The following is a 10,729-nucleotide window of genomic DNA, read 5'->3' on the forward strand; positions in this document are numbered from 1 at the left end:
GGGAAGGATTTTCCATGTGCTGTGTTCCAGGACTGAGCAGGAAGCCGCTGATTGAAGCTGCAGTAGCCGCTTTCTGTTGGCAGCGGGGCCTTGGAGAGATTGTGGCCACATCCAGCTGCAGACTCGGGTGGGTTCTCGTGGTTGCAGTGTCGGGACATGGTCGGTCTCAATGCTTGAACTGAAATAATTGAGGCTCAGTGCGAAGGGAGGGCTCGAACCACCGAACTTCCAGACAAATGAACAACTTCCAGACTATTTGAGACACAGAAACTGGCCATGCAGACATCCGAAAGCAGAGGGGTTTAGGAGAGTCAGACTCAGTTGACCTGAGCAGCGGCAAACACAACAACGAAAACGCAGACGGCCTGCAGAGATTCTGCTCTGTTCAACTGTTTGCAGCGGAGCAACCGCTGGTAGCGGTGGGATTCGAACCAACGACTCGATAGAGACTAGAGCTTAAATCCAGCGCCTTAGACCACTCGGCCACGCTACCACAGCGGGGCCACGCTACCACAGCGGAGCCGCGCGCCAAAATCTCATTACTAGCGTTTCAGCATCGCTTCACTTCAGGCACGAACAGATCGCGCATTCAGTAACGAACGTGGAACAATTTCGAAAGTATTTGAAAGGGTTTGCAAGGTTTGCACTGTTTGGACAATAGCACGAAACTGAATTGGATTCGGCAGTTTTCCCTGGAGCTTCAGGGCAGAGGAATGGCCTTACAGAATTTTATAAAGACATGAGGCAGACGGACAGAGAAAAGTGTCAGGGAGTAATTTTTCACAAGGCACATGAGTTCAAAGCGAGATAACATTGGTTTAATGTGAGAACACTAACATTTAAAGGGGATGTGAGGGACACTTGTTTTGAACACAGACATTTCCGTGTGTACAGAAGGAATTGCCATATTTAGTGTCAGAGACTGGTGCGCTCACAACATTTCAAAGGCATCTGAAAGCGTTCGGAGTGATAAGGGACACATTTTGGCAAATATTGGTTAGATTAATTTCGGTTATCTGTTTAGCAGTGGCAAGTTAGAGAGCAGGGTCTGTTTCCGTGCTTGGCAACTCTGAGACGCTCCAGAAGCTGACACCAGCTTGAACAGACCATTTGCTAAAAACGCGTGCTGTTTGTTACTCAGCGCGTTGGGCTATTTTTCCTGGAGGGTGGAGTTTGGTCTGAAGAAAAATACCACACAAATTGTGTTACCCCCTCAGCACTCCAGCAAATCCAAAAACTGACAGCTCTTAGCGTGGAACAGAAGCAAAACAGAAAAGGCGGAACCATTGCCAGACACACTGACATGCTGACTTTGAGGGAGTGCGAATCGTCTATGTCATGTACTGCTCAGACAAATGGCAGCGAGACAATTCCAAACCGTGCTTCCAAACATACTGCAGCTTTAATGCATTGTCAAGTCCCAGAAAGTGCTCAAGTAACATCCAACTAAACAGAACAACAATGAACCATGAGAAGTGAAGATGACAAATTCCATTCTTGATTAAATTGGGTCAACAATGCGCTGGTCCCTCCATCTGATGGAGAGGACCAATCCCCAGCCTCCCTGACCAGGACAGGAATGAAGGAAACCAGAGAGCTAGAACAACGTTTCACACGGTGATAGCCCACCGTTTCACCACAGCAACTGATGCCCGAGCCCGATTCTACCATTTAAGGGTGCGCTACTCTAATTCTCCCATTTACTGTTGCCATGCACCAATTCTCTAATTTAGCTCCACTGTGCTCCAGCTCTCTCATTTACAGATGGCCCGCACCAATTCTCCAATTCAGTGTTGGTTAGCACCATTCCCCTCAATTACTGAAGCCCACTCAGTGTTGCCTCACTCCAATCCCCATACTGACTGATGCCCTCGCCCAATTTAGGGGTGCCGTACACTAAGTCTCCCAAAAGATATTGTCCTGCCTCAATTCTCCCATTTAGTGCAACACAGCATAACTCACCCATTTAGTGCTGAACTGCACTAATTCACCCAGTATCTGATGCCCTCTTGCAAATTCTCACATTTCGATAAGTCCTTTCCCAATTGTTTCCATTTTGTAGTTCCTTCCAATGATTCTCCAATTTCGTGGAGAGCTGCCAGGATTCTTAAACTTAGGTGTGGACAAGTTGGATCGAAGGGTCTGTTTCCGTGCTGTACATGTCTGAGGCTGTAATTACTGCTCCGCGTCGCAGCACCATTCTCCCATTTCCCAATCCTGCACTAATTCGGGAATCACGGCGTATATATATAGTACCCGAAACTGAGCAGAGAGTAAATCCACTGGTTATATATATTTAACCAGCCAGCACAGCGTAAATGCGCTAAACTGAGGAGAGTGTTATTCACCTGGTTATATATATTTAGCCAGCCAGCACAGACTCAGTGCCCTAAACTGAGGAGAGTATAAATCAGAGTCATTGCCCTAAACTGAGCAGAGCGTAAATCTTCCGATTAGATATATTTAACCAGGCAGCACAGAGTCTCTGCCCTAAACTGAGGATGGCGTGAATGTCCTGTTTGTATATATTTTTAAACAGCCAGTACAGCGTAAGTGCCCTGAACTGAGGAGAGAGTAAATCTCCTGGTTATATATATTTAACAAGCAAGCACAGAGTCATTGCCCCAAACTGAGGAGAGTGTAAATCTCCTGGTTATATATATTTAAACAGCCAGCACAGAGTCAGTGCCCGAAACTGAGGAGAGTGTAAATCTCCTGGTTATATATAGATTCAACCAGAAAGCACAGAGTCAGTGTCCTAAACTGTAGAGAGGGGAAATCTCCTGGTTATATATATTTTACCAGCCAGCACAGAATCATTGCTCTAAACTGAGTTTAATGTAAATCTCTTGGTTATGTATATTTAAACAGCCAGCACAGAGTCAGTGCCCTGAACGTGGGAGAGTGTAAATCTCCTGGTTATATATATATTTAACCAGCCAGCTTAGAGTCAGTGCCCTAAACTGTTGATAGTGTAAGTCTCCTGGCTAGATATATTCAACCAGCCAGCACAGAGTCAGTGTCCTAAACTGTGCAGAGGGGAAAATCTCCTGGTTATATATATATTTAACCAGCCAGCTTAGAGTCAGTGCCCGAAACTGTTGATAGTGTAAGTCTCCTGGCTAGATATATTCAACCAGCCAGCACAGAGTCAGTGCCCTAAACTGAGGAGAGCGTAAATCTCCTGGTTAAAAATATTTGAACAGCCAGCACAGAGTCAGTGCCCTAAACTTAGGAGAGTGTAAATCTCAAGGTTATATATGTTTAACCAGCCAGCTTAGAGTCAATGCCCTGAATTGAGAATAATGTAAGTTTCCTGGCTAGATATGTTCAAACAGCTGGCACAGAGTCAGTGTCCTAAACTGAGGAGACTGTAAATCTCCTGGTTAGATATATTTAACCACCAGGCGCAGAGTCAATGCCCTAAACTGACGAGAGTGTAAATTTCCCAGTAAGATATATTTAAACAGTCAGCGCAGAGTCAGTGCCCGAAAGTTAGGAAAGTGTAAATCTCCTGGTTTTTCCATTTAACCAGACAGCACAGACTCAGTGCCCTAAACCGAGGAGAGCGTAAATCTCCTGGTTATATATATTCAACCAGCCAGCACAGATTCAGTGCCTAAACTGAGGAGAGTGTAAATCTCCTGGTTATATACATTTAACCAGCCAGCACAGACTCAGTGCCCTAAACTGTGGAGGGTGTAAATCTCCTGGTTATATATATTCAACCAGAAAGCACAGAGTCAGTGTCCTAAACTGTTCAGAGGGGAAATCTCCTGGTTATATATATTCAACCAGCCAGCACAGAGTCAGTGCCCTAAACTGAGGAGAGCGTAAATCGCCTGGTTATATATATTCAACCAGAAAGCACAGAGTCAGTGTCCTAAACTGTTCAGAGGGGAAATCTCCTGGTTATATATATTCAACCAGCCAGCACAGAGTCAGTGCCCTAAACTGAGGAGAGCGTAACTCGCCTGGTTATATATATTCAACCAGCCAGCACAGAGTCAGTGTCCTAAACTGTGGAGAGAGGAAATCTCCTGGTTATATATATTTTACCAGCCAGCACAGAATCATTGCTCTAAACTGAGTTTAATGTAAATCTCTTGGTTATGTATATTTAAACAGCCAGCACAGAGTCAGTGCCCTGAACGTGGGAGAGTGTAAATCTCCTGGTTATATATATATTTAACCAGCCAGCTTAGAGCCAGTGCCCTAAACTGTTGATAGTGTAAGTCTCCTGGCTAGATATATTCAACCAGCCAGCACAGAGTCAGTGACCTAAACTGAGGAGAGTGTAAATCTCCTGGTTAGATATATTTAACCAGCAATCGTGGAGTAAGTGCCCTAAACTGAGGAGAGTGTAAATCTCCTGGTTATATATATTCAACCAGAAAGCACAGAGCCAGTGTCCTAAACTGTGCAGAGGGGAAAATCTCCTGGTTATATATATTTAACCAGCCAGCACGGAGTCAGTGCCCTAAACTGAGGAGAGTGTAAATCTCCTGGTTATATAAATTCAACCAGCCAGCACAGAGTCAGTGCCCTCAACTGAGGAGAGCGTAAATCTCCTGGTTAAAGATATTTAAACAGCCAGCACAGAGTCAGTGCCCTAAACTGAAGAGAGGGGGCATCCTCTGGTTATATATATTTGACCAGCCAGCACGGAGTCAGTGCACTAATCTGAGGAGTGCGTAAATCTCCTGGTTATATATATTTGAACAGCCAGCACAGAGTCAGTGCCCTAAACTTCGGAGAGTGTAAATCTCAAGGTTACATATATTTAACCAGCCAGCTTAGAGTCAATGCCCTGAACTGAGAATAATGTAAGTTTCCTGGCTAGATATATTCAAACAGCTGGCACAGAGTCAGTGTCGTAAACTGAGGAGACTGTAAATCTCCTGGTGAGATATATTAACCAGCAGGTGCAGAGTCAGTGCCCTAAACTGACGAAAGTGTAAATTTCCTGGTAAGATATATTTAAACAGTCAGCGCAGAGTCAGTGCCCGAAAGTTAGGAAAGTGTAAATCTCCTGGTTATATACATTTAACTAGACAGCACAGACTCAGTGCCCTAAACTTTGGAGGGTATAAATCTCCTGGTTATATATATTCAACAAAAAAGCACAGAGTCAGTGTCCTAAACTGTGGAGAGGGGAAATCTCCTGGTTATATACATTCAACCAGCCAGCACAGAGTCAGTGCCCGAAACCGAGGAGAGTGTAAATCCCCTGGTTATATATATTCAACCAGAAAGCACAGAGTTAGTGTCCTAAACTGAGGAGAGGGGAAATCTCCTGGTTATATATATTCAACCAGCCAGCACAGAGTCAGTGCCCTAAACTGAGGAGAGCGTAAATCGCCTGGTTATATATATTCAACCAGCCAGCACAGAGTCAGTGCCCTAAACTGAGGAGAGGGGACATCATCTGGTAATATATATTCAACCAGCCAGCACAGAGTCAGTGCCCTAAACTGAGGAGAGGGGACATCTTCTGGTAATATATATTTAACCAGCCAGCACGGGGTCAGTGCCCAAAACTGAGGGAGTGTAAATCTCCTGGTTATATATATTTAAATAGCCAGAACAGTTTCAGTGCCCGAAACTGAGGAGAGTTTAATTCTCCTGGTTGTATATATTTAAACAGCCAGCACAGAGTCAGTGCCCGAAACTAAGGACAGTGCAAATCTCCTGGCTATATGCATGCAACCAGCCAGCACGGACTCAGTGCCCTAAACTGTGGAGATTTATAAATCTCATGGTTATATATATATTTAACCAGCCAGCATGGAGTCAGTGCCCTAAACTGAGGAGAGTGTAAATCTCCTGGTTATATATATTTAAATAGCCAGCACAGTTTCAGTGCCCTTAACTGAGGAGAGGGTAAATCTGCTGGTTATATATATTTAAGCAGACAGCACAGAGTCATTGCCCTAAACTGTGGAGGGTGTAAATCTCCTGGTTATATATATTTTCACAGCCAGCACAGAGTCAGCGCCCACAACTTAGAAGAGTGTAGATCTCATGCTAATAGATATTAAACCAGCCAGCAGAGTCAGTACCCTGAACTGTGGAGAGTGTAAATCTCCTGGTTTTTATATTTAACCAGACAACACAGATTCAGTGCCCTAAAATGAGGAGAGTGTAAATCTCCTGGATATATATATATTTAAACAGCCAGCACAGCGTAAATGCCCGAAACTGAGGAGATTGTAAATCTCCTGGTTATATTTATTACCTCAGCCAGCACCAAGTCAGTGCCCTAAACTGAGGAGAGGGTAAATCCACTGGTTATATATATTTAACCAGCCAGCAGAGTCAGTGCCCTAACGTGAGGAGAGTGTAAATCTCCTGTTTATATGTATTTAACCAGCAGGGACAGAGTCAGTACCCGAAACTGAGGAGAGAGTAAATATCCTGGTTATATATATTTAAACAGCCAGCACAGCGTAAATGCGCTAAACTGAGGAGAGTGTTATTCACCTGGTTATATATATTTAGCCAGCCAGCACAGACTCAGTGCCCGAAACTGAGGAGAGTATAAATCAGAGTCATTGCCCTAAACTGAGCAGAGCGTAAAACTTCCGATTAGATATATTTAACCAGGCAGCACAGAGTCAGTGCCCTAAACCGAGGAGAGCGTAAATCTCCTGGTTATATATATTCAACCAGCCAGCACAGATTCAGTGCCTAAACTGAGGAGATTGTAAATCTCCTGGTTATATACATTTAACCAGGCAGCACAGACTCAGTGCCCTAAACTGTGGAGGGTGTAAATCTCCTGGTTATATATATTCAACCTGAAAGCACAGAGTCAGTGTCCTAAACTGTGCAGAGGGGAAATCTCCTGGTTATATATATTCAACCAGCCAGCACAGAGTCAGTGCCCTAAACTGAGGAGAGTGTAAATCTCCTGGTTATATAAATTCAACCAGCCAGCACAGAGTCAGTGCCCTCAACTGAGGAGAGCGTAAATCTCCTGGTTAAAGATATTTAAACAGCCAGCACAGAGTCAGTGCCCTAAACTGAAGAGAGGGGGCATCTTCTGGTTATATATATTTGACCAGCCAGCACGGAGTCAGTGCACTAATCTGAGGAGAGCGTAAATCTCCTGGTTACATATATTTGAACAGCCAGCACAGAGTCAGTGCCCTAAACTTCGGAGAGTGTAAATCTCAAGGTTATATATATTTAACCAGCCAGCTTAGAGTCAATGCCCTGAACTGAGAATAATGTAAGTTTCCTGGCTAGATATATTCAAACTGCTGGCACAGAGTCAGTGTCGTAAACTGAGGAGACTGTAAATCTCCTGGTGAGATATATTAACCAGCAGGTGCAGAGTCAGTGCCCTAAACTGACGAAAGTGTAAATTTCCTGGTAAGATATATTTAAACAGTCAGCGCAGAGTCAGTGCCCGAAAGTTAGGAAAGTGTAAATCTCCTGGTTATATACATTTAACTAAACAGCACAGACTCAGTGCCCTAAACTTTGGAGGGTATAAATCTCCTGGTTATATATATTCAACAAAAAAGCACAGAGTCAGTGTCCTAAACTGTGGAGAGGGGAAATCTCCTGGTTATATACATTCAACCAGCCAGCACAGAGTCAGTGCCCTAAACCGAGGAGGGTGTAAATCCCCTGGTTATATATATTCAACCAGAAAGCACAGAGTTAGTGTCCTAAACTGTGGAGAGGGGAAATCTCCTGGTTATATATATTCAACCAGCCAGCACAGAGTCAGTGCCCTAAACTGAGGAGAGCGTAAATCGCCTGGTTATATATATTCAACCAGCCAGCACAGAGTCAGTGCCCTAAACTGAGGAGAGGGGACATCATCTGGTAATATATATTCAACCAGCCAGCACAGAGTCAGTGCCCTAAACTGAGGAGAGGGGACAACTTCTGGTAATATATATTTAACCAGCCAGCACGGGGTCAGTGCCCAAAACTGAGGGAGTGTAAATCTCCTGGTTATATATATTTAAATAGCCAGAACAGTTTCAGTGCCCGAAACTGAGGAGAGTTTAATTCTCCTGGTTGTATATATTTAAACAGCCAGCACAGAGTCAGTGCCCGAAACTAAGGACAGTGCAAATCTCCTGGCTATATGCATGCAACCAGCCAGCACGGACTCAGTGCCCTAAACTGTGGAGATTTATAAATCTCATGGTTATATATATATTTAACCAGCCAGCATGGAGTCAGTGCCCTAAACTGAGGAGAGTGTAAATCTCCTGGTTATATATATTTAAATAGCCAGCACAGTTTCAGTGCCCTTAACTGAGGAGAGGGTAAATCTGCTGGTTATATATATTTAAGCAGACAGCACAGAGTCAATGCCCTAAACTGTGGAGGGTGTAAATCTCCTGCTTATATATATTTTCACAGCCAGCACAGAGTCAGCGCCCACAACTTAGAAGAGTGTAGATCTCATGCTAATAGATATTAAACCAGCCAGCAGAGTCAGTACCCTGAACTGTGGAGAGTGTAAATCTCCTGGTTTTTATATTTAACCAGACAACACAGATTCAGTGCCCTAAAATGAGGAGAGTGTAAATCTCCTGGATATATATATATATATTTAAACAGCCAGCACAGCGTAAATGCCCGAAACTGAGGAGATTGTAAATCTCCTGGTTATATTTATTACCTCAGCCAGCACCAAGTCAGTGCCCTAAACTGAGGAGAGGGTAAATCCACTGGTTGTATATATTTAACCAGCCAGCAGAGTCAGTGACCTAACGTGAGGAGAGTGTAAATCTCCTGTTTATATGTATTTAACCAGCAGGGACAGAGTCAGTACCCGAAACTGAGGAGAGAGTAAATCTCCTGGTTATATATATTTAAACAGCCAGCACAGCGTAAATGCGCTAAACTGAGGAGAGTGTTATTCACCTGGTTATATATATTTAGCCAGCCAGCACAGACTCAGTGCCCTAAACTGAGGAGAGTATAAATCAGAGTCATTGCCCTAAACTGAGCAGAGCGTAAAACTTCCGATTAGATATATTTAACCAGGCAGCACAGAGTCTCTGCCCTAAACTGAGGATGGCGTGAATGTCCTGTTTGTATATATTTTTAAACAGCCAGTACAGCGTAAGTGCCGAAAACAGGGAGGAGTGGAAATCTCCTGGTTATATATATATTTAACAAGCTAGCACAGAGTCATTGCCCCAAATTGAGGAGAGTGTAAATCTCCTGGTTATATATATTTAACCAGCCAGCACAGAGTCAGTGCCCGAAACTGAGGAGAGTGTAAATCTCCTGGTTATATATATTCAACCAGAAAGCACAGAGTCAGTGTCCTAAACTGTGGAGAGGGGAAATCTCCTGGTTATATATATTTTACCAGCCAGCACAGAATCATTGCTCTAAACTGAGTTTAATGTAAATCTCTTGGTTGTGTATATTTAAACAGCCAGCACAGAGTCAGTGCCCGAAACTGAGGAGAGTGGAAAACTCGTGGTTATATACATTTTAACAGCCAGCACAGAGTCAGTGCCCTGAACGTGGGAGAGTGTAAATCTCCTGGTTATATATATATATTTAACCAGCCAGCTTAGAGTCAGTGCCCTAAACTGTTGATAGTGTAAGTCTCCTGGCTAGATATATTCAACCAGCCAGCACAGAGTCAGTGATCTAAACCGAGGAGAGTGTAAATCTCCTGGTTAGATATATTTAATCAGCAAGCGTAGAGTAAGTGCCCTAAACTGAGGAGAGTGTAAATCTCCTGGTTATATATATTCAACCAGAAAGCACAGAGCCAGTGTCCTAAACTGTGCAGAGGGGAAAATCTCCTGGTTATATATATTTAACCAAACAGCACGGAGTCACTGCCCTAAACTGAGGAGAGTGTAAATCTCCTGGTTGTATATATTCAACCAGCCAGCACAGAGTCAGTGCCCTAAACTGAGGAGAGCGTAAATCTCCTGGTTAAAAATATTTGAACAGCCAGCACAGAGTCAGTGCCCTAAACTTTGGAGAGTGCAAATCTCAAGGTTATATATATTTAACCAGCCAGATTAGAGTCAATGCCCTGAACTGAGAATAATGTAAGTTTCCTGGCTAGATATATTCAAACAGCTGGCACAGAGTCAGTGTCCTAAACTGAGGAGACTGTAAATCTCCTGGTTAGATATATTTAGCCACCAGGCGCAGAGTCAGTGCCCTAAACTGACGAGAGTGTAAATTTCCTGGTAAGATATATTTAAACAGTCAGCGCAGAGAAGTGCCCGAAAGTTAGGAAAGTGTAAATCTCCTGGTTTTTCCATTTAACCAGACAGCACAGACTCAGTGCCCTAAACTGTGGAGGGTGTAAATCTCCTGGTTATATGTATTCAACCAGAAAGCACAGCGTCAGTGTCCTAAACTGTGGAGGGGGGAAATCTCCAGGTTATATACATTCAACCAGCCAGCACAGAGTCAGTGCCCTAAACCGAGGAGAGCGTAAATCTCCTGGTTATATATATTCAACCAGCCAGCACAGATTCAGTGCCCTAAACTGAGGAGAGTGTAAATCTCCTGGTTATGTACATTTAACCAGCCAGCACAGACTCAGTGCCCTAAACTGTGGAGGGTGTAAATCTCCTGGTTATATATATTCAACCAGAAAGCACAGAGTCAGTGTCCTAAACTGTTCAGAGGGGAAATCTCCTGGTTATATATATTCAACCAGCCAGCACAGAGTCATTGCCCTAAACTGAAGAGAGTGAAAATCTCCTGGTTATAT

At 43.7% G+C, this 10,729-nt stretch overlaps 1 non-coding gene across 1 annotated transcript; it reads right to left on the reverse strand.

Moving 5' to 3' along the window:
- Positions 1-411: 411 nt before the first annotated feature.
- trnal-uaa (transfer RNA leucine (anticodon UAA)) lies at positions 412-493 on the reverse strand. Its single transcript has one exon. It is a non-coding gene; the product is annotated as a tRNA-Leu (tRNA).
- Positions 494-10,729: the final 10,236 nt, after the last annotated feature.

The sequence above is a fragment of the Chiloscyllium punctatum genome, unplaced genomic scaffold, assembly GCF_047496795.1.
Source record: "Chiloscyllium punctatum isolate Juve2018m unplaced genomic scaffold, sChiPun1.3 scaffold_123, whole genome shotgun sequence".
Taxonomy (NCBI): Eukaryota; Metazoa; Chordata; class Chondrichthyes; order Orectolobiformes; family Hemiscylliidae; genus Chiloscyllium; species Chiloscyllium punctatum.